General features: G+C 35.1%; 1 pseudogene; it reads right to left on the reverse strand.

Annotated features, from left to right (window-relative positions):
* Positions 1-3,308: 3,308 nt before the first annotated feature.
* LOC112473972 lies at positions 3,309-3,427 on the reverse strand (annotated as a pseudogene).
* Between the last annotated feature and the right edge of the window lie 18,790 nt (positions 3,428-22,217).

Raw genomic sequence — 22,217 nt, forward strand, 5'->3', positions numbered from 1 at the left:
GTTGATCTTTCCAATTTCCATCTTTTCTAGTAGTGGCTGTAGTGCTATGTTGAGGAAGATTATAGAAGAAATGGAATAATTTTAATCAGTGTAATTAAAATGTAACATTGACTTAGCATATCAATTTTCCCTTCATAATTTTTGGCAAAGATATACATAAAAATTATAAATTTAAGTCTTTAGGTAAGGGCTTATAAATCATATGTAATATATTTATATGCACGATGAAGTATTTAATTTTGTAAGCATAAATATATTTGTGGCAAATATTTTTAGCTTTTTATAAGAAAAGTTGGTAATTATGAAATATTTCTCTTCAGAAGGATCAAGAATGATCTATTTTTCAATACAGGAAAAACTTTTTGTAAAGTTCGATTTATTTTTAAAGTTCTGTTGCTATGGCAAGTTGCTGAATTTGGGTAAATTGCTTAATTTCTAGAAGTCTGTTTCCTTTTCTATAAAATGAACAGGTTGATCTAGACCAGTGATTTTTAACTTTTTGCTTTATTCAAATCAATGTATTACCATTGAAAAAATTTATGGTTTATCATATAAGCAGAACATTTTGAATTTTTTAAACAGTAACCTGAGGTTAGTAAGAATTAAACTTTACAAATCAAGTACTATTTAAATTGATACTGTTTATAATTTATGCATATATGCATAAAAATATAAATGCAATGTGATACTTAGGTAGACTTAGCAATAGGGAAAATCACTTCTCTAATGTCATATACATGATGTTGGCCTTGACTCCTCAGCTTTATTACTCCATTACTTGGCATCACTTAGGCGTCCACTCCGTCTTCTCCATCAGGACCTTGCTTTTTTTCGTGTTTTACCTCTCCAGTCTTTTCACTTTGTTCACTTTCATTTAACTGTTCTATTGCCAATACTTTTAACTTTTTTCCTTTTGTATTCTTTTGTTCATGCGCCATACAAAATATAAATCTTAGGTCAATCCTCGTCCATTGATTTTGACTTAGGCAAGTGTTGCAGAGGGAATCACAGAATCACACTATTAGTGATTATGTATTTAAGTTATTAGAAATTCATCATCTCCAGACTCAAGCCTACAGTGCTTCTTGAAATTTCCTTTCTCTTTTCCTTTACTTTTCACGGTCCTGGCTATTTTAAATCTCACCTTGACATATTCTATTAGCCCCTGTACTCAATCTTAACAGACTTTCTCACCTCCTACTTCACAGAGAAAGTTGAAACTATATCTTAATTATTTTCTCACTATCTGCAAATGTAATGAATCTCACCCATCTTTCCTCCAATTGAAGTGGAAAGAGAATGACTGTTACAAGGCTGATCTGTGCTCTGGGTCCTACATCCTTCCATATCCTATAGGATACAAAGCTCTAGAAATTTATTGATTCTATCATGATAATTTAAATATGCTCAGCTTCCATTCTTTAAAAAATGAAAAAAAAAACCCCAAACCCATCCTCTTTTTAACATAAGCATGCAAGTTTTTGGTAGTCTTTTCAACTTTCTCATTTAGTTTTCAACTAAATGAAAATTTATTTCTGTTCCTATCATCTGATACTACTGATCCAAAGTCATGAGTGGCTTTGTCATTAAACCTGGTAGTTTTTAGTCCTTACCTTTTGGCAGTATTTGTAGTCCCTCCATCCATGGTTTTGCTTTCTATGGTTTCAATTAACCACAGTAGGCTGATGTCTGAAAATATTAAACAATTCTTAAGTTTTAAATTACATGCTGTTTTGAGTACAGCGATGAAATCTCATGCCCTTCCACTTCATCCCCCCTAGGATGTGAATCATAACTTTGTCTAGTATATCCATGCTGTATATGCTACCCACTGTTTGTAACTTAATAACTGTCTCGGTTACTAGATCGACTGTTATGCTTATGTTCAAGAAACCCTTACGTAGGTGCTTTGTCATCTCATATCATCACAAGAAGAAGGGTGAATACCGTACAATAAGATATTTTGAGAGAGATCACATTCACCATAACTCTATTACAGTGTATTTTATAGTTCTATTTTACTGTTCTTAATCTCTTACTGTGCCTAATTTATAAATCAAACTTTATTGTAGCTATGTATGTATAGGAAACAACGTATATATAGGGTTCAGTACTGTCTGTGGTTTCAGGCATCTACTGGAGGAGTCTTGGAACGTTTCCCCTGTGGAGAAGGGGGGACTACCTTACTCTTATTTTGAAATAATCTATTCAACAGTATCACACACTTGTTTACTTCCTATCAGTTTGATTGTTCTTTCTTAGTCCTAGCTTCTCCCTTTTGTTTTAAATCCTCTATATTCTCATCCCTTTGGATGACTTCATTTACTATCTACTTGATCACTCTCAAATCAGTCCTCCTGGCATAGATCTTTCTCCTGAAATCAAGATAGTTATGTCTGTCTGCCTAGCATTTCCTCTTGGGTATTGCATAGATACTTCAGATTAAAAATATTCAAGCCCGAAATCTTTCTCCTCAAATCTGTTTTTCCTGCGCATTCATTTATTCAATATTTGATTACCTCCTGTATACCACTGTTTTCACTCTGCTAGGTACTGGATATATACTGAGGAATTAAACAGATAAAGTCATTGTCTTAACCTAGTCTAGTGGGAGAGAGCGACAAGCATGTAAACTTAAATACATAATCACAAATAGGATTTGAAGAATAATCAAGGACCTAACTTAAGTTGGGGGAGGGGGAGTCACTGAAGATATGTTTGCTAGAATGATACTTAAGTTGAGACTTGAAAGAAATAGGTGAGGTGCAGGGGAAGGAAATTAAAATTTTAGACAGAAGGGACACATGTGAGACCTTGAGGTGGCCAAGGTCCTGATGTTTTATAGAACTGAAGAAAACTATATAACCTTAGATGTGGGTGAGGAGGGAAATGTGAGACCATGGAGAAAATAAAAACAAGGGACGTAATTATGTAATTGGAATGCTTGCTGCCACCAAGCTAAGATAATTTGATAGCTACTTGCATAAAAGGATTCACTAAAATCAGGCAGTTTGAATCCCTGGACCAGGGTACTCCTAGTGATGTGGTACTCCCGTTTTCTGTGTTTCTATGTCTAACCATTTCTCCAGATCATTATGTATAGATATGACTCTTTTTTGCTTTCTTCTTTTTTATTGTTGTAAAAACACAATGTAGAATTTACCATCTTAACCACTTTTAAATGTACAGTTGGGTAGTGTCAACTTATTTTTATTTATTTTTTATTTTTTAGGCGAGGCAACCCTTGGTCGACCTCACAGATTGCAAGGACCTTGTCAGCTTACAATCCCTTACTTTTAAATTTTTTACTCCTATAGCACCTGGTCTTCCTAGATGGTCTCCCATCCAAGTACTAACCAGGCCTGACCCTGCTTAGCTTCTGAGATCAGACAGGATCAGGCATGTTCAGGGTAGCATGGCCGTAGACCAACTTATTCTTTTTAAAAGCTAATATTCCATAGCATAAATACACAATATATGCAATCAGTCTTTTTGATTGACATGCAGACCCTTCTTTCCTCTTTACCCCACTTTTTTTCCCCCGTATTTTGTTCCTTTAGACAAGGTCAAAAGAAATGTCTTTGTGTATGTTTTAGATACCAGTGCTTTTATTTCTAAAGGACACATTTTTCCAAAACAGGATTTCTGGTGGAGAGTATATGTGTATTTTTAATCTTAATAGATATTACTCGATTAGTTTCCAAAAGAAGTTGCAGCAATTCATATTCCAATCAGCAGTGCATGAGAGTGCACATCACTCTTTACTTTCATCAGTAATAGATAGCACTGCTTAAAAAAAATATGTATTTTTTTGCCAGTTCGATGGATGAGCACTTTTAGATTGAGTCTTCCTCCTGAGTGAAGCATTTCCCTTCCTTTCCCAGTATTGCATCCATAGTACCTGGTTGGGGGCACTTCTTTTGAAAAATATTGAAGAACTCTTAATCTTTCTTACGAGGAAACTAATCTTTCTTTTTTTATCCATAGCTTTGTAGTGGAATGGTTGGATGTGATATATCTTTACATCTTAAATTCAGAGAAAGTTTTATCATTTTGTGTTCCAGTGTGCCCAGATTGGCTTTTTCCAATAAAATTCACTGGCTAATATTTATGTTGTATGAGGAGTAATGGATAATCTCTTTAAGAGTGGTTTGGAATGGATCAGTTCCAACTTTTTATCCTTGTTATCACTGAGTTTATGATTCACATTTTTAGTGCAGAGAATATGAAAAACATTGTGAGTTATTTTTGGTCAGGGAAGGTGGGCACCTTGATGAATAGTCCCACTAAGACTACATGAAATGGGGTAGGATGGTTTCCCAAGTAAAATCAGGGTGCTGTAACCAAAAATATCGAATTTGCTAAAACAAGTTGCTTAAACCTGAGATGATGGAAATAAAAGTAAACTTCTACCTCTGACTGTGAGGTAGTAACAGGGTAAGGGTTTTCCATCTCATGGTAAAAATCTAGAAATCTCGCAAAAATATCACCTCCCCCAAAACTCCTATTTCAGGCACCGTTCAACAGCCAGTCCCAGACTGCAATCCCTGTGAGAACAAACGAAGTGAATCCTACAACTGCCCTGGTTTTCTGCCTGGAAGGAATTTTATACAGAATTGCAGGGGATGGGATTCTAAACAGCTTGATGGTCTTGCTGAATTGAGATAAAGACTGTAGTTTCTGAAGACCAATACAGCTAGAATTTGTGGGGGAAGATGATCAAGGATGGGAGAACCTTAAAGAGAAGCATGGAAGGAGAAAACTATAGGTCATCTCAGCAGATGTAAACCATTTGATAAAATGACATCTATTCATAATAAAAACTTAACAAACTTGGAATATAAGAGAACTTACTGAATCTCAAAGGGTTTCTACATAAAACCTATGGGAAATATCATAACTTAAATGGTGAAATTTTGAAAGCTTTCTATTTGGAGTTGGGAGAAAAACAAAGATATCTATTCCATTTTTCTTCAGCATTGTACTGGAAGTGCTAGTTACTACATGAAGGTAAGAAAAGGAATACATATTGAAATAAACCATTTGCAGATAACATGATTGTGTATATAGGAACATCCAAAAGAATGTACAGGTAAATTATTAACAAGCTTAACAAGATCGTGAGAAACAAGATCATTAAGCAAAATCAATTGGAGTTTTGTATATCAGCCACAAACAGTTGGAGAATGAAATAAAAAGGCAACCATTTAAAGTAGCATCAAAAATGAACCTTGTGGGACTAAATCGAAAAAGATGTACAATGTCCCTCAGGAAATTACAGTTTTAAAAGAATTTAAAGAAAACCTAAATAGAGATAAACCATGTTTATAGATTGGAAGACAATGCTTTAAGGATGTCAGATTCCTCAAACTTTTCTCAGATTATCTGTACATTCAAAACGATCCCAAGCAAAATCCCCAAAGTGTGTATTTGTATGTGTATGTGTATTTGACAAATTGATTCCACAGTTTATATGGAAATGCAAAGATGAGGAATAGCTAAAACACTTGAAGAAGAGCAGCAAGATGAGAGGACTCCAGATATCAAGACCATTTTTTTCTAAAGCTACAATAATTAACACAAGAATAGATAATAAATTGACAAAACAAAATAGTGTCCAGAAACAACCATCAATATATACACTTGATTAGATGAAGATGCCATTGCATAGCATTCCATAGCAGTGGTAAGGATACTTCAAGAAATTGTGTGGACAAGTGGATAATCATATAAGGAAAAAAAATACTTTAACTTCATACCACAGCCAAAAACAATTCTATGTGAGTTATAGATATGAATATGAGCAGCAAAACAGTTTATAAGATAGACGGATTTGGAATAAGGTGGAAGTGTAAATTGGTACAACCATTTGGAAACCAGTTTAGTATGATGCAGTAAAACTGAAGACAAAGCAGCAATTTCATTCTAGTGTACTCAACTGAAATGTATCTACATAAGCACTGGAAGACATGAGCGTTATTTATAATAGTTTCAAATGGAAATAACTTAAGGATCTATCACCAAATAAAGAATGGAGTTTTCAGTATTTGCACACTAGAACATGCAGTAATGAAAATTAACAAATTACAGTTACATGCAACAACATAAAAGAATTTCAGGAACAGTATTGAGGGCTAGAGGCAAGACCAAAATAATTCATACACTACGAAGGTAATGGGAAGGTTACAAGGTGAATAAAAAAAATGGAAGGTTTTCAAAATTTATTACGCAGCATGTTATACATATGGATATGTTGTATGCGCTAAATCGTAAATTTTACTTCATATGTCTATACACGTAATGAGTCTTCAGTCCATTGTTTTATGTGGAGAATATAGTGACAGAAACCCCATATTCAAACAAGCTAAAGAAGTAATTTTTTTCCATCATTGCCACAGGAAGTCTCTAACAACTTCATTTTCTGCCGCATTTCCATTACATGTTCCAGCAGTTCTTTAATAAGTACCTTCCATGCATGAAGATTGGGTGTTCTTTTTGAAGCATTGACTAGATGAGTGACCACCCAAACCTCCTGGGATAAACTTTGAACTTTGTACCATCTGATACATCCTTGAACAAATGAAGCACTGCATCATGGCCATCGTTTCACGTTTGGTGATAGGCTACAAAGATTTTGGGGTAAATCAGGATTGATATGTGTCATGGGGATAATTTTGAAAATTAGTAATATAAAAATTATGGTGATGATTTTTTTAAAAATTGATTTTGACTATATGTTCAGACATATTTAGTGACTACATTTTTGGTAGTTTTCTGTTCTTTAAAAATCCTTGTATAAGGAGAAGCATGAAGGTAATTACCTCAGAAGTCAGGTAATTGTTACCTTTGGGTGTGAGGGAGAGAGCTCTAATTTGGAAAGGCAAATTAGAGTTTATAGTGTTAGAAATGACCTGGGTGGTGATTACATGGGTATTTGTTTATATAATAATTCATTAAGCTGCACATTTATGTTTTATATGCTTTCCCATATGTGCATTTTTCCCCCTACAATATAAATGGCTTTAAAGAACATGGGAGGAAGTAATTGTAGTTTATGTATTTTATAAGTATCTTCTTAAAGAAGACAAAATGTTAGAAGGGAGCTCTGGACCTTTGGCGAATTTGATTTATTAGAATCAGTTTCATCAAGGATAAAGAAGTAGAACGGTTGGTATTCTTGAAATTTGAGCATTCTTTGAAGGAGGATAATAAGTAGCATACTAACTTGTGGTTAGGTATCTACATATGGGGTAGCAGAGAGAGACTTTGATGTTCCAGAGAATGAGCAGAATCTATTGCACATAATAGGATTCAGTAAATGTTTCTTAATTAACCTAGGACCCAGTCATTAAATAGGGCTCTTCAGAAACTGGTCTTTACATTTGATGACTTCCATCAATATTTTATTGAGAATAAGGGTTACAGTTCTTCATAATTAACATAAGAAATAGGATTCTCTTCTTTATCAAAGTCAGCCAAATGGCATAGGCTTATTTCCAAAATTTTTAGCTGTCGAGAGTAATTTAGAGATAAAGACATTAAAGCATTACTTAAGTATGTTTGCTGTTTTTCTAGGTGAAATTAGGAGCACGGTCACTTGAAGTATGTATGTATAAACTCTCCTAGGCAGACTGGATAAAATCTTTTATTTTAGCATTTTCCTTAGAATATTCTTTTTATAGAAACAATTAAATTGAACCATTTTTAAAAAGCCAAATCATTATTAGAAAATCAAGAATTCTTTTTCTTCTGGTTCTATGATTGGCTATTTGCCTTCTAGAAAGTACTTATACTTTGGCTGGCTTTCCCCCCCTTCTTTAGTTTTCTTCAATTTCTCAATCCTTAGCCTTCTGCTATTCTCCATGCATTCTATTTCATCGAGGAGGAGCTATTGTTCCTTTACTTCAACCATCACTTTTATGATGATAATTTCCAGGCTTCACCTTCTAGTCAAACTGCTGTCCAATTTTGTGAGATTCCTTTAGGATGTTTGAAGTTCCACCATTACTTCTAGATAAATGTCTTCTAAACAGAATTCCTAGAACCCGTGACTAACTTTTTTCAAACTCCCAGTTTCTGCCAATAGTCCTACTATGCTCTAAAGAGGAAATGAATGCTATTTTGGCTGTGAAATCTGTCACGACATCCATCTTCAGGTTTGATTTTTGCCTTACTAAGTGGTTATCTCTGCTGAAGTTTCACATACATTGGAATAATGCATAAGAATAATACTTGACATTACTAAATACTTACTAGGTACCAGGTACTTTTCTAAGAGATTTATGTTAATTCATTTTATCCTCACATCAACACTAGTTTATAATTATTGCTTTATGTAGTTGTATTTCAAATCATGTAGGAGAAAAAGTTACAAACAAAAAATACATTATTACTGCCTTTCATTTTTATCTATGTAATTACCTTTTCAGCGCTTTTTATTTCTTTTTGTGGATTTGAGTACTTTCATTCTCAAGGATTCTCTTTAATATTTCTTTTAGGAATGATCTGCTAGTGAGGCATTCTCTAGGTTTTTGTTTATCTATGAATGTCTTAATTTTGCCTTTACTTTTGATGGTAGCTTTTCTGAATATTGAATTATTGGTTAATAGTTTTTTTTTCTTTCAGGTTTTTGAATACATCATTCCATTCTTTTTGGTTTCTGATGAGAAGTCAGCTGTTAATCTTATTGAGGCTCACAGATAAATGATGAGTTACTTCTCTCTCGCTACTTTCAAAATTCTCTTTATTGCTTTGGCTTTTGGCACTTTGATTGTGATGTGTCTAGGTGTGGATATTTTTGAATTTATCCCACTAGAAGTTTGTTAAGCTTCTTTTAGGATGTGTAGATTAATATTTTACATCCTATTTGGGAAGTTTTCAGCCATCATTTCTTCAAATATTTCTGAACCTCTCACCTCTCCTTTTGATGATGTCCCACATGTCTCTGAGGCTCTGTTAATTAAAAATTTTTTTCTTCCTCACATTGGACATTCACAATTGACCTATCTTCAAGCTCATCAATGTTTTTTTTATTTCTGCTTAAATCTTCTGTTGATATTATGTAATGAATTTTTTCATTTCAGTTATTACTCCAGAATTTCTCTTTGGTTCTTTAATTTTTTTTTCTATCTTTTTATTGCTATTTTCTAGTTAGTGAGACATTGTTCTTATACTTTCCTTTAGTCCTCATGTGGTTTCCTTTATCTTTTTTTTAAATATGTTTAAAATAGCTTATTTAAGTCTTTGTCTAGTAAGAATGCCAATGTCTGGGCTTTCTCAGGGCTAAAATCTATTGGTTGCTTTTTGTCCTGTGTGTAGGTCATACTTACTTGTTTCTTAGCCCATCTCCTATTTTTTTTTTGTTGAAAACTGGACATTTAAAATAATATAATAACTCTGGAAATCAAATTTTTCTCCTTCCTTAGGGTTTATTGTTATTTTTTTGTTGTAGTTTGTTTAATGAGTTATCTGAATTAATTATGTAAAGTTCACATTCTTGGTTGTGTGTGGTCCCGAAAGTCTGGGGCTTTTCAAAACCCTTGCAGCAGCTCATTGTCCATCTTTTCCTTTTAAGCTTTTTGGTTAGTCTGTTGTTTGCCTCTACTGTTATCCACCCCCTCAGGTAGCTGTGAAGTTAAGCAATTGCCTGCGATTGTTTTTGACAAATGACTCTGAAAAAGCCCTTTCAAATTAATTAATTACTTAATTAATTTTTGTTTTGTTTACATTTAATATAAGTTGGAGTGAATAGAAGCTTTGAATTTGGACACTAAAACAATACACTTAGCTAATTTTAGAGAAGAAATATATATATATTTTAATTTTAATTAACTTTTATGGTGACATTGGTTAATGAAATCTAGTAAGTTTCGGCTGTACATTTTAACAGTAAGGCATATATATATTTACATTGTGTGTTCACCTCCCATAGTTAGATTTCTTTCTGTGACCACATATTAGACAACTTTTACTCCATCTACCTCCCCTCTATCCCCTACCCTCTGGTAACGACTAATCTATTATCCATGTCCATGAGTCTCTGTTTGTTTATTCTGTTCGTTTGTTGCTTTTATGTTTATATCCCACATATTCAAATTTACACTTGGGTAAGCTCCAAGTCAGGTTAACCTTGTGAGTGGGATTTCTCAGGCAACCATCAGACAGATCAAATGATGGCATTCCTTTGGAATTGGGACTTTGAAGAAGCCCCAGCCTGGTTCTGCCCCATTTAGTGGCTGCCAGCTGCTAGATTTTACTGCAGGTGCATTATTAGTTTTCGAGATTGCCTCGGAGCAGGAGAATGGGGGATGGGAGTAAGAAAGTTAAAATTCCACAAAACTCTCTGTTTTAATTGAAATTCAGTTTTTTTTTTTTTTTTTTAAATAAAATAAATGCTACCTGGATTGTTGCAAGCATTTAGTTAATTTCCGGAGTTCAGAAAAAGTTGATTTTGTCAATTTTTGCCAGTCTTCTCTTTGCTTTTATGGAGAAGAATTTTCAGAAGTTCTTGCTACCCCTTTTCACTGACATCTTCTCAGTAAATATTAAGAGCTTAGCTGCTCTGTTTTACGTGATGTGGAAATATAGGAGCACGAGAAGTAATTTTTTCTAAAGGTGTGCTCCACAAGAATCTTGTGATTTGGTTCTGTCTACAAGATCAAGTCAGTTAGGTAGGATGTTACCCTGGGCACGAGATCGAGTGTCACCAGGAGGACCGTAAGCCAAGGCAATTTGAGGTAAAGCATCCAGAATAGAGAAGCAGCATTATGGGAAGACCCAAAGTTGGATCCTAGATTATAGTATTGCACATAAATTTGGAAGGCCATGTAAATATTCTACATAAATTTGGAGATGTGGGCAGAAATAGAAGAATGTGTAGAGTATTTAGTAGAGCTTAATCACATATGCAGGCCCACGTGATTAGTTCAAGACTGAGACAATGAGTTGCAGACTGGATCAGAGAGCTCTATGAACCTGATGTCTATTGCACATTCCCAGGGCAGTGTGGTTCAGGTCTTATGGTTTATAGGAGTTGCTCCTGGTTAATCACTTATAATTGATTGTCAAGGCAAAACCATACTAAAGCATTGAACAATTCCAAGGTAGAGTAGGATTTCCTGAATTTTGTAGTCTATAAATACGGAAGCGTTTTAGAGGAGATGGAAATCAATAATAGCTGCAGTAGTCAGGAAAGTCTTCATGAAGGAGGGAAAATCGCTCTTTATAGATAGGGTTTGGTAGGCAAGAATGGCTGCATATACCCACAAACATGAAGGTAGAAATGAATATGAAATGGAAAGATGTGTATTGGGGTAAACATGGGAACTTATTTTGGGTTACATAATATTTCCTAGTGAAATAGTATTTGAAATAAGAAATTGCCCAGAATGAAACGATAACAGGCTACTAGAGGATTAAAAAGAAATATGAGAAATGATGCTGGACACTATTCAAGATAAACAACATGAATTAATGGGCTGTGCACAGTCTTTTTTTTTTCTATTTTACTTCTATTCATCTCATTATTTTTGAGGAGAAGTGCCTAATTTTATTAGTACCTTAATATGTGCCAACACCACACTAAGCACTTTACACGTGTATTTTATTTAATCCTCATATCTTACCTTTTGAGGTAGTCATTATGAATCCTGTTTTATAGATACAGGAAATCTGGTGTTTTGGCTGAGCCCTTTTGTTTTCATGGGACCAAAATTCACCACAAGTAGTGGAGGGTTTCTTATGAGGGCAACCCAGATGTTACTTGGGTTCTCTCTTTGCTTTAGAGAATGGTTATATTGGCCACATCCTAATTATACAGCCTTTCTTTGATATCTGCTAATTCCTTTGGCATATTTGATCACATTTCTCTCATCTTTACTCCTGCATCTTTGATATTATCTTGATTCCACCTCATATTGTCCTGGGGACAAAGCCCATACTCTTCTTTCCACAAATATCCACTAGCACCAAGACATCTATCATTCATCTAACTTTATTGAATATTCAAGGGAAGACAGAAAAGAATCAGATAAAGCATTGGACAGATGTCTATAATTTTTCTGTCTCTACCTTTTTATTCTCTTTTCCCTCTATCGGAAATAACAAGAAAATTCCTTTTATCCTTGGCAGAATAGTTAGTTTTCTCCACAGCCAAATCTATAGGACCTCCTTTTCTCAAGCACTTGTCAGGGCATTTACCAGAGTAATACAGTTGACTTCCTAATAGGAGTTGTGGCTCCAGTTTTTAATATAAAATATAGTAGTATATTATGTCATATTATATTAATATTTTAATGATAGTATAGTATAATATAATATTTTCACACATATTAGAACGTGTGAAAATAAAGGAGCATGTGCGTGTGTGTGTGTGTGTGTGTGTGTGTTTAGGAAGCAGAACTCTTAGTTAAGCAGCTATCAGTAGTTATCTGGGAAAAGCTGAATTACTAGGCTTCAGGAAGAAAGGGAACCATGACAGGCTGAGATAGAGCCTGGAATGAGAAGGTCATTCATAGTTCTTACAAGTGTTATGGACCTTAGAAGCAGTCTGTTGGGTCTTCACATGGTGGTCTATCATTGATCTTACTCAGGTATTCCTGCTTGTGTATTTATATATCTGAGTTTCTCTCTTTCCATGACTAACAGGCTGATTCTTTTACTTTTTTTGTTTCCATTTCCATAGTGGAGAATCTTTTTGGGGAGACCTTATACTCTTTCAGCAGAAGCTGTTTGAGGTCAATTTTTTCTGAGAAGAAGCTGTAGGCGTATCAGGTACAGCATTTGACAAATTTAAACTTAGAGAAATTTGCTATGCCCAAGGTCAAGCAGTGATAGAGACAGGATATGAATGGCAGTTTATCTCAAAGGTTATATTCTTTTTACTGTTCTTGTGGGTAGGCTTGCTGTGGGTATGACCCTGGCCCCAAGTAGCTGACAGTAAATAGATAAATATGTGATATAAGTTAGCAGATAAGTGCCATATGAATGGTATAGGCAGATGATTCTGGGAGTTAAGATGAAGGAGAAGTTTCTCTTGAGTGAATGCTGAAGATTCATGGCTGAAGTAGCAATTGAGCAGAGGAAAGTAGGCTTTTAGTAGGTAGGAATGTAGGAAAAGGAATTCCAGACAAAGGGATTGGCATGAATAAAGGCTTAATGATGAAGAAGTCATAAGAATAAATTTGACTTTAGGAGAGGGTAGTCGAATCTATGGTACATACTACTTTAGGATGATTAATCTAGGAGCAGCATGAAGAATAGATTAAAGTGAGATTAATATTGGGGATTCTACTAAGGAAGGAGTTTCAGCGATTCAGAGGTGAGATCACGAAGAAATGAATTAGTGTTATGGCAAAAATATGGAAAAAAGAATGGAATTCAAGGACAATTCTGAAAGAGAAATGATAGGACTTAAAGCTCGTATTAGTCTACTAATACCATAGAATACCATGGACTGGATAGCTTAAATAACAGAAATTTGTTTCTCACAGTTCTGGAGGATGAGAAGTCCGAAATCAAGGTGCTGCACAATTTGGTTCTCTGGTAAGAGCTCTTTCTTCATGAAGCTCTAATCTCTCTTCCTATTCTTATAAGGACATTAATTCCATCATGAGAGCCCCACCCTAACTGCCTCATCTAATCCTAATTACTTCCCTAAAGCCCTGCCTCCCCAAACACTGGGAGTTAGGGCTTCAACATATGACTTTTGCAGGGACGCAATTCAGTCCATAGCAAAAGATGATTAGATCATATGGATGAGGCATAGTGGAAAATAAGACATTAGATTTCAGGTTTGGGCAACAGTGAGAGTAATGGCTTCATTATGAGAAAAAAATCAGAAAGAGATGTTGGTGGGGGTAGGAAAATAATGCATAGTTTCTGAATATTAAGTTTAAGGTAGTAATAGGACATCCAGATGTAAACATCTGTCATACAGTTAAAAATACAAGCTTGAATCTTGGCAGACTGGCTAGACAAAAAAAAATTAAAGATTTGAGAATCTTTAACATGTAAGTTGTAGTTGAAGCATGAGAATAGATAATATAACTGAAAGAGAGATTTAGAGAAAAGAATTCCGAGGTCCAAGCCTTGAGAAACAACTCACAGTTTGAGGAGTAGAATTCAGAAGATAAAGAAGGGATCAATGGAGAAGTGGTCAGATACTACTTCTTCAGGATGTTGATATGTTCATGCATTGGCCCTAAACTTATAGTCATGATAGATAAAACACGGCTGAGCACAAAACAAGATAATATCAATTTCATCAGAAACTGAACAGAACTGCAGATTTATTAATAGGTTTGATGTCACAGCATGCTAGACTCCAGGCTGAACACGGGCAAAGGTATTTTGGATTTAGCTCCTGTATGTTAATGGAGGTTAAAATGTTCCACGTAAGGCAGAAACTAGAACACTTACTGCTTAAAGTCTCCTGCTTTCCCCAGCCTCACTCCACCTCACAAAAAGAGTCTGAAGAAAATTGTTGGCTCTTTCTTGGGATATATATATCTTAGAGCACACTGTAAGCCTGGAGATTAAGGAAGATATCTATATAGTCCTGAGACTTGGAGTGAATCAAACTGCCCAGTGACTTGTGACCAGATTTGTGATATCTCTGTTTAACAATCTTATCAGATAGTATAAGATCTGGTCCAGGACTGGCTGTCCTGGGAGTTAGGTAAGAACAAATAAACAAATAAACAAACCACAAATTGCTGGTTAAGGAAGGTTAAACCAGAGGAAAAGAAGAGAGAGAAAAACAAAAATAAGAACAAAAGCCTCTTATACAAGACATACCCAAAGAATCCACAAATAAATCTAATGGCAAGAAACATGACCAAGAAAAAAAATTATGATAATGTGAATTCAAGATAAATAAAATTATTTTTTATGGAATAAGCTGTCAAAGACCTTAAAACAGTATGTTTAGGATTGAATGAGGGAATAAAATTTATAAAGAGGAAAAATTATTATCAACAAAAATCAAGCGTACATAAAAAATGAGAACAGGTGAATATGAATAATATAATTTAGGTATATGAAAATGAAATACATCATTGAAATAAAAAATTCAGTAGTTGGGACACACACCAGATTGAACACAAAGACAATTCTGAGGAATTCACTCAGAATGCACCATGACAGGTAAAAAATGTAAAGACTATGAATAAAGTTAAGAGATACGGGTAGAATGAGAGTTATGAAACATCAAATAGAAGTTCCAGAACAAGGAAAGGGAAGAGATTGTAGAAAATAAATATTTAAGAGAAAAATGGCAGACAGATTTCTATAAAGTGTCATGATTTCTCAGATAGAAAGTGTACTCTCAATACCAAACAGGATAAAATAAATCTATTATATGTAGACACATCATAATGGATCCGCAGCACATTGATGATCAAAATAATGTTTTCAATGCCACCAAAGAGGGAAAAATGGGTTATTTAACAAAAGGCAATTACAGAGTGACAGCAAACTTATCATCATTAAAGGATTTTGGGAAACAAAGCAAATATACCTTCAAATGTTGAGGGGGAATATGATTTTGAACTAGAATCTTCTACCCAGCTAAATACTACATTACAGTGTGGGGCAAAGAGAAACATTTCAGCATATGAGAGTACATGCCTTTTAAATAATAATGAATGTGCTTCACTAAGAAAGAAAAGTGAAATCAGATGGAAGATATGGCATACAAGAAATAATTGGGAGCACAGAAACTGACAAAATATGTTGGTAAATTTACTTAACTACTGATCAGATGAGTAAAGGCAAACCGAAACTCTAGACAACAATAACAAAATGGAGAATCCTGTTCAAAGGCAAGGTGGATAGAAATAGAGAATAGTTTGAGTTTGTTAGAAAAATTTAAGCATTTTATTTTAAAATCTATAAAAGTAATCAGTAAAAGACTAGAAACAATCTATATCTTTGAAATGAGCATAAGGAATTGGGGGATTACAGAAACTTTTTTAAAGTAAGATGGGAGAAAACGAGAAAATTGGCAAACAGCCTTATGCATATATAAAAAGTTGATTTATGACAAATTTGGCATGGGATTAGAAATTGTTAGTAAAGAATTTAATAAATGACTTACTATGATATTTAACTATGGGGGAAAAAGTAGACCCAACCTTACCCTCTACACAGAAAAATTTAATTTGTAATAAACACTTAAATGTAAAATATAAAAATTTAAAACTTTTAGAATGAAGTATATGAATATCTTTATAACCTTGGGGATAGGAAAAAATTTCTTAAAGTAGAAAAAGCACAAATTATAAAGGAAAACATTGAAAAATTTGGCTGCATTTATATTTTAAAACTTCTGTTTAATAATGAAGCTATAAATGAAGAGAAAACAAGACAGCATGAGTGAAGAAATTTCTTCTATCTGAAATGTTTCTATTCTGTCTTCATTCTGAAGGATATTTTTGCTCAATATTAAAATACTGTACTGACAGTTTTGTGTTTCCTTTCAGTACTTTAAAGATCTTGATTGTTTTCTCATCTCCATTATTTCTATTTGTCAGTAGCAAATAGAATTGATATTTCCTTATATGTAATTTGTCATTTTTCCCTGGTTGCTTCCATGATGTCCTGTTTGTCCTTGGTTTTTGGCAGTTTAAATCTTATATGCCTGGATTTGATTTTCTTTGTTTTTCTCTTGCTTAAAGATTTTTTAGGGCCTCTTGAATCTGTAAATTTTATTTCATCAAATTTGGAATTTTTTTCAGCCGTTATTTCTTTAGATATTTTTCCTGTCTATTTATTTTCCTTCTGCGACTAATATCACATGTATGTTAGACCTTTTACTATTGACTGACAGGTTCCAAGGCTCTTTTCATTTTGTTCCAATTTTTCCCCTTTTGTTCTTCAGATTGGATAATTTCCATGGATTTATATTCAAGTTTACTGACTGTTTCATCTGTTTTCTGCCATTAAGCTCATTCAGTGAATTTTTAATTTAAAATACTGCATTTTTATGTTTTTTAATTTCCAGTTGGCTCTTTTTGAAAACACTTTCTATTGCTCTGCTGGCATTCATATCTTTGCACTCATTATGAAAATATTTTATTTCACTGAGCAGAATTAGGCTTTAAAATTTTTGTTTGCTAATTCCAACTTCTGGATCATCTCGAGTTTTTTCTGTTGTCTTTTTTTTCGAGAATAGGTCACATTTCTCTATGTGTTAAGTAAGTTTGAATTGTATTCTGGACATTATGAACGTTATGCTGTGAAGACTCTGAATTTTGTTATTTTCCTCTGAAAGGTGTTGATTTTTTTTTGTTTTGGCAGATAACTAATTTAACTGAAGCTATAAACTAACTTAAGTAGCAGCTTAAATCTGAGTTTAGTTCTTTTATTCCTAGCTGGATCGTTCTTTACACACAGCCCTGCACATGGATGGTTCGGGGATCAGCTAGAGATTTGTAGAGAGACACATAATTTACATTTCTTCCTCTCTGGCTCTTTCTTTCTAGTGGTTCCCCTTGCCTTTCCAGTAGATATGGTCACTCTAAACTGTGTACTTTGGTAATTTGGACCACAAAAGCTGTGAGTACACTTTTAAGAGTTTTAGCCACCCTGTTTGGCCTCAACTAAAGCTATCCCTCAAGACCAAAAGCTGTAAAGAATGGAAACTCATATTCTTGTGACATTCTCTTCTTCCAAGTGTTAACATTTTTCTAGAATCTACCTGCTTTTGTTAAATCTCCAATTCCTTCAGGGTTTTAAAATTTTTATTCTTAAAAAATTTTTTTATCCTGAGTTTGTAGTTGTTATCTTTGGAAGGATCAGTCCAGCTGTCATTTATTTGGCCATACTGAAAGTGGAACCTGGAGGGAGTGTAAGTTGATACAATTATTTTGTAAGGAATTCGAAGGAAGTCGAAGTTGAGAATATCCTAGAGAACTTTTCGTATGTGTACGCATGTATAAGAATGATTATTGCAATATTTTGGTGGTAGGAAAAAGTTGCAAATAAAATGTTCACCAACAAGACAGTAGTTAAATAAATTGTGGAATATTTATAAAATGAAATACTATACAGTAGTTAAAATGAATAAATTAGTGCTTGTATCAACATTATTAAGTCGAAATGTGATGTTGACTGTTAGAATAGCTGTAATCAACACGACAAGTAATAACAAATGTTGGATAGGATGCGGAGAAATAGGAACCCTCCTATACTACTGGTGGGACTGCAAATTGGTACAGCTACTATGGAAAACAGTATGCAGGTTCCTCAAAAAACTAAGAATTGATCTACCATATGATCCAGCAATCCCTCTACTGGGTATTTGCCCCACACATTGAAAACTCATATCCGAAAAGATATTTGCACACCGATGTTCATAGCAGCATTATTCACAGTGGCCAGGACATAGAAGCAAATGATTGGCTAAAGAAGCTGTGGCACATAAACACAATGGAATATCACTCAGCCATAAGAAGAGATTAAATACTACCATTTGTGACAACATGAATTGACCTTGAAATAATCATACTAAGCGAAATAAGCCAGACAGAAAAAGTAGAAAATCACATGATATCACTTATATGTGGGATATAAACCTAAAAGCAACAAATGAACAGGACAAACAGAGACTCATGGACTATAGACTAGAGGTTATCAGAGGGTAGCGGGGAGGAAGAAGGGGGAAGGTAAATGGGAGAAAAAAAATTGGAATCATTTCTTCAGTTTAATTAATTAATTAATTAATTTTTTAAAAAACCAAAAAATCCCAAAATATGATGTGGAGTACATATTGTTTTAGATACAAAATAATTACCCTATCCAAAATTGTAACTTCTTTCAACATTTCTTATCTCTTTTCCTTGGTTTAGTGTTTTTTCTTTTATGTAATTATCAGTACTTAATGTATTCTACATTTTTCTTAATTTTTTTTGTTTGCCTTCCCCACTAGAATATTAACTTCATGAAGGCAGCGATTTGTGCTTTTTTTTTTTTTTTCCACTAGTATGCCCAGTGTCTAGAACAGTGTTTGGCATATAATAGTTACTCAATAAGTATTTGCTGTATGAATAAATAAATAGTATAAAAAATATGATATAGTATGATCAGTCTAATTAGCCACAACTTAGACAATTTTTTTTGGGGGGGGCACTTCAAGTGAATCTAAAATATTTTATTTCTTAAAAGTAAAGTATCTACTGCAAATTTGACAAAATATCTGAGGGCACCGAGTATTGGCAAAATTAGTGTTTATGATATTTTTATATTTCTATGTTGAAAATACTTTTTTAAACAAAAGAAGCACCAACAAGTTTGAAGAAGAATTTTCAGAACATTATAAGCATAGACTTTAAGGGAAGAGGAAGTTTCAAAAATGAATAGGGAGATATTGCATGAAACGCTGGAATTAGTCACCAAGAGATAATTGTAAATGTCTATTAGGAAATTATTAGTGACTATTGAAAGAACCTGTTTCTTCCAAGGAAATGGAAGTCGCTTATTCAGTACGATGACAGGTACAGCTTTTCCAGGATGGAAAATTTATTCATGTTAGTGAGAAGAATGGAACAATGCATTTAAAAGATGGAGATTTAAAACGCTAGAAAGAGAGAAGACAATTAATGGGAGCATTTATAATTAGAGACATCTATTAAGAAGAAAAGGACATTTCACCCAGCGGTGAGGATAGGCACTACTTCTACAACAGTAGAAGAAAAGAAAGAGAAAGGTTGACACAGGTGGAGATAGAGAGAAGGAAATGTGAAGGAGTTCATATTTGTTTCTTTGAAGCAGTAAGTCAGGCCATCTGTTGCAATGGAGAGAATGGGTAATTGATATGGTCCAGGTTAGTGAAGTAGCCCAAAGGATATGTTAGATGATTGAAGTTGTTAAGAGCCTAGGTTGATAATTAGGGTATCATTATATGGATGATTTCAAGCTGTGAAACAGTCAGAACCAACCTTAATGGAATGGGTGCATTTGAGTGCCTTGATCAGTAATATTAACAACAGTGAACACTCAGATGTGCCAAGGATTATTCTAGATGCTCATGTCATTTGAATGTACCAGAGATTGTTCTAAATTCTTTATGTATACTCATTTAATTCTGACAACAACCGTTGAGGTATCTATGATATTATGAGCATTTTGCAGGTGAGGAAACTGAATCATAGAGACTAACTTGATCAAGGTCACACAGAGGCAGAGGTGGAATTCAGACCCAGGTGATCTAATTCCTAAGTTTGTACCCCTTAATGTTATACTCTCTCGATGGTGTCCTAGGAAGTTTAATCGATGACAAACGGCAGGATTGGTAAGCAGGCCAAGGGAAGAGTAGTTTTCTAACACATACTTTGTTACTTTTTTCTAGAGTTTCCAAGACACTATTTAAAAAAATTCAATTGTTTTCTTTATCAAAGCTTCAAGGCTCCTGGAAATTTCTGAATAAATCCTTGAATTTTCTTTTAATCACAAAATATTTGTCATCTTACAAATTTAAATTTTCTTTCTTTCAGAATGGTTCCAACTTATTTTTTGCCCTAAATTAACTCTTCAGCATCGTTCTTTATATCACCATTTATCTTTGAAGAATGAAACTTCCCTTTGAGATGTGTTTTGGGGAATGAACAATGGTATAGTATGATCAGTCTGATTAGCCAGAGCAACCTGTCAAACAGCAAGGTGACATAGTCCAGTAGCGTATACATCCTAAAGAGCCAAATTACTAACATTTTATGAACATTGCGGAAACCATGACGCTTAGCCACTGTGTGTATCATAATGGGCAGTTTCCTTGCTGTCTTTTTTGGCTACTCAGAAACATCTTTCTTGATATTTGTTCATTTGTTCTTAATTGTCAAATATTTATTTAGAATATATTGTACATATTGTATACAATTTAACATTCTTTTCCCCAAAATAAGGATTATTCTTTTTTGTTGAGATGGATAAACATTGATTTCGTCACCACAGTTAGCAGCATTAAAATGGTCAGCTCTTAGAGTTCTGCTCCTTTTTGCTAAATCGACCTGCTTTGATCATTGTACCTCGGCTTTCACAAACTTTAAATTATTTGAATGAAAACTGGTCATAACGGTTGGCAATTGTACAGTATTTTAACTTATATAGGACTTTCACATTCATATTATAGCGTTTGATCTGCCCCAAAACTCTTTAGGGGACAGGGCAGGTTCTATTATTACCATTTACAGATGGAGAACGTGAGGCTTAGGTAGATTAAAAGATTGGTCCTAAAACGAGTATATGGTAGAACTGAGTCTTGAATCTGGTTCTTCCTGACTCCAAGTGTAGGCTCAGAATGTCCACTCTGCGGATGATTCTTTGTGTCTTTCTTTTAATATGCAGGATGCCCTTTTCCATCGCCTTCCTTTTCTGTTGGCTTTGTTTGGTTCCCCAACAGAGGGGCTTCCTAACGTTCTTGTCTCCACCCTAGGTGGTTGCAAGGGAGTACACCTGCGTTCCTCCCTTGTCCAACTTTGCATTTTCCTTTTTTGTGGCCCTTCTAGCTTCGCCATCCGTGGAAATCTTCTTTAGCCTCAACTTCTGAAGTCTCACAGTCCCCTGGCAGTGGGACCTCCCATCCGAAGCATCAGCAGGAGAGCCCATCGGAGAGGGGAGGCAGAGGGCACAGAGCGCAGCACGCCGGGAAGCCATGCTGAGGGCTACTTCTGCATTTCCTTCCTCGCGGTCCTCTGGAGCGTTCTCGCCGCCCTCCAGCCCCGGCTCTCTCCAGCCCGCCCCGGATCCGCCTCCCCCTTCTTCCTCCCCGAGGTTGAGACGAAGCGTGGGACGCACCTGTGTCCCTCTCCGGTCACCCCGTTGAGGCACCGGGGGCTGCTCGCGGAGCAGGATTTACAGGCCGGGAGAACGCCAATGGGAGATCCAAATGATCGGGGACTCCGGCACTTTAAGAGGCTTTTCTCTGGGAAACACCCGTCCCCTCTGCGCGCCTTATGAATGGAAATACTCCTCCCCCGGTCGAGCCCATTTTCCCATTTCACCAGGAGCCGCGGCTTGCTCTCTCCTTTCGGTCTCCCCGCCCACATCAACGCGGGCAGCTCCAGGAGGGGACGGACAGGAAGCCTTTGGCCGCCTATTAAATCCCACCCATTTCTCCGGGGGCGATTTCCTAACCTTCCGGGACCGAATTCTGCAATTTGATGTGCGTTTTGTCCGAATGGTAGCGACACGGGCCTAAGGGAGGGGGAAAGCGAGGGGGT

Source organism: Pteropus alecto, unplaced genomic scaffold (assembly GCF_000325575.1).
Source record: "Pteropus alecto unplaced genomic scaffold, ASM32557v1 scaffold8, whole genome shotgun sequence".
Taxonomy (NCBI): domain Eukaryota; kingdom Metazoa; phylum Chordata; class Mammalia; order Chiroptera; family Pteropodidae; genus Pteropus; species Pteropus alecto.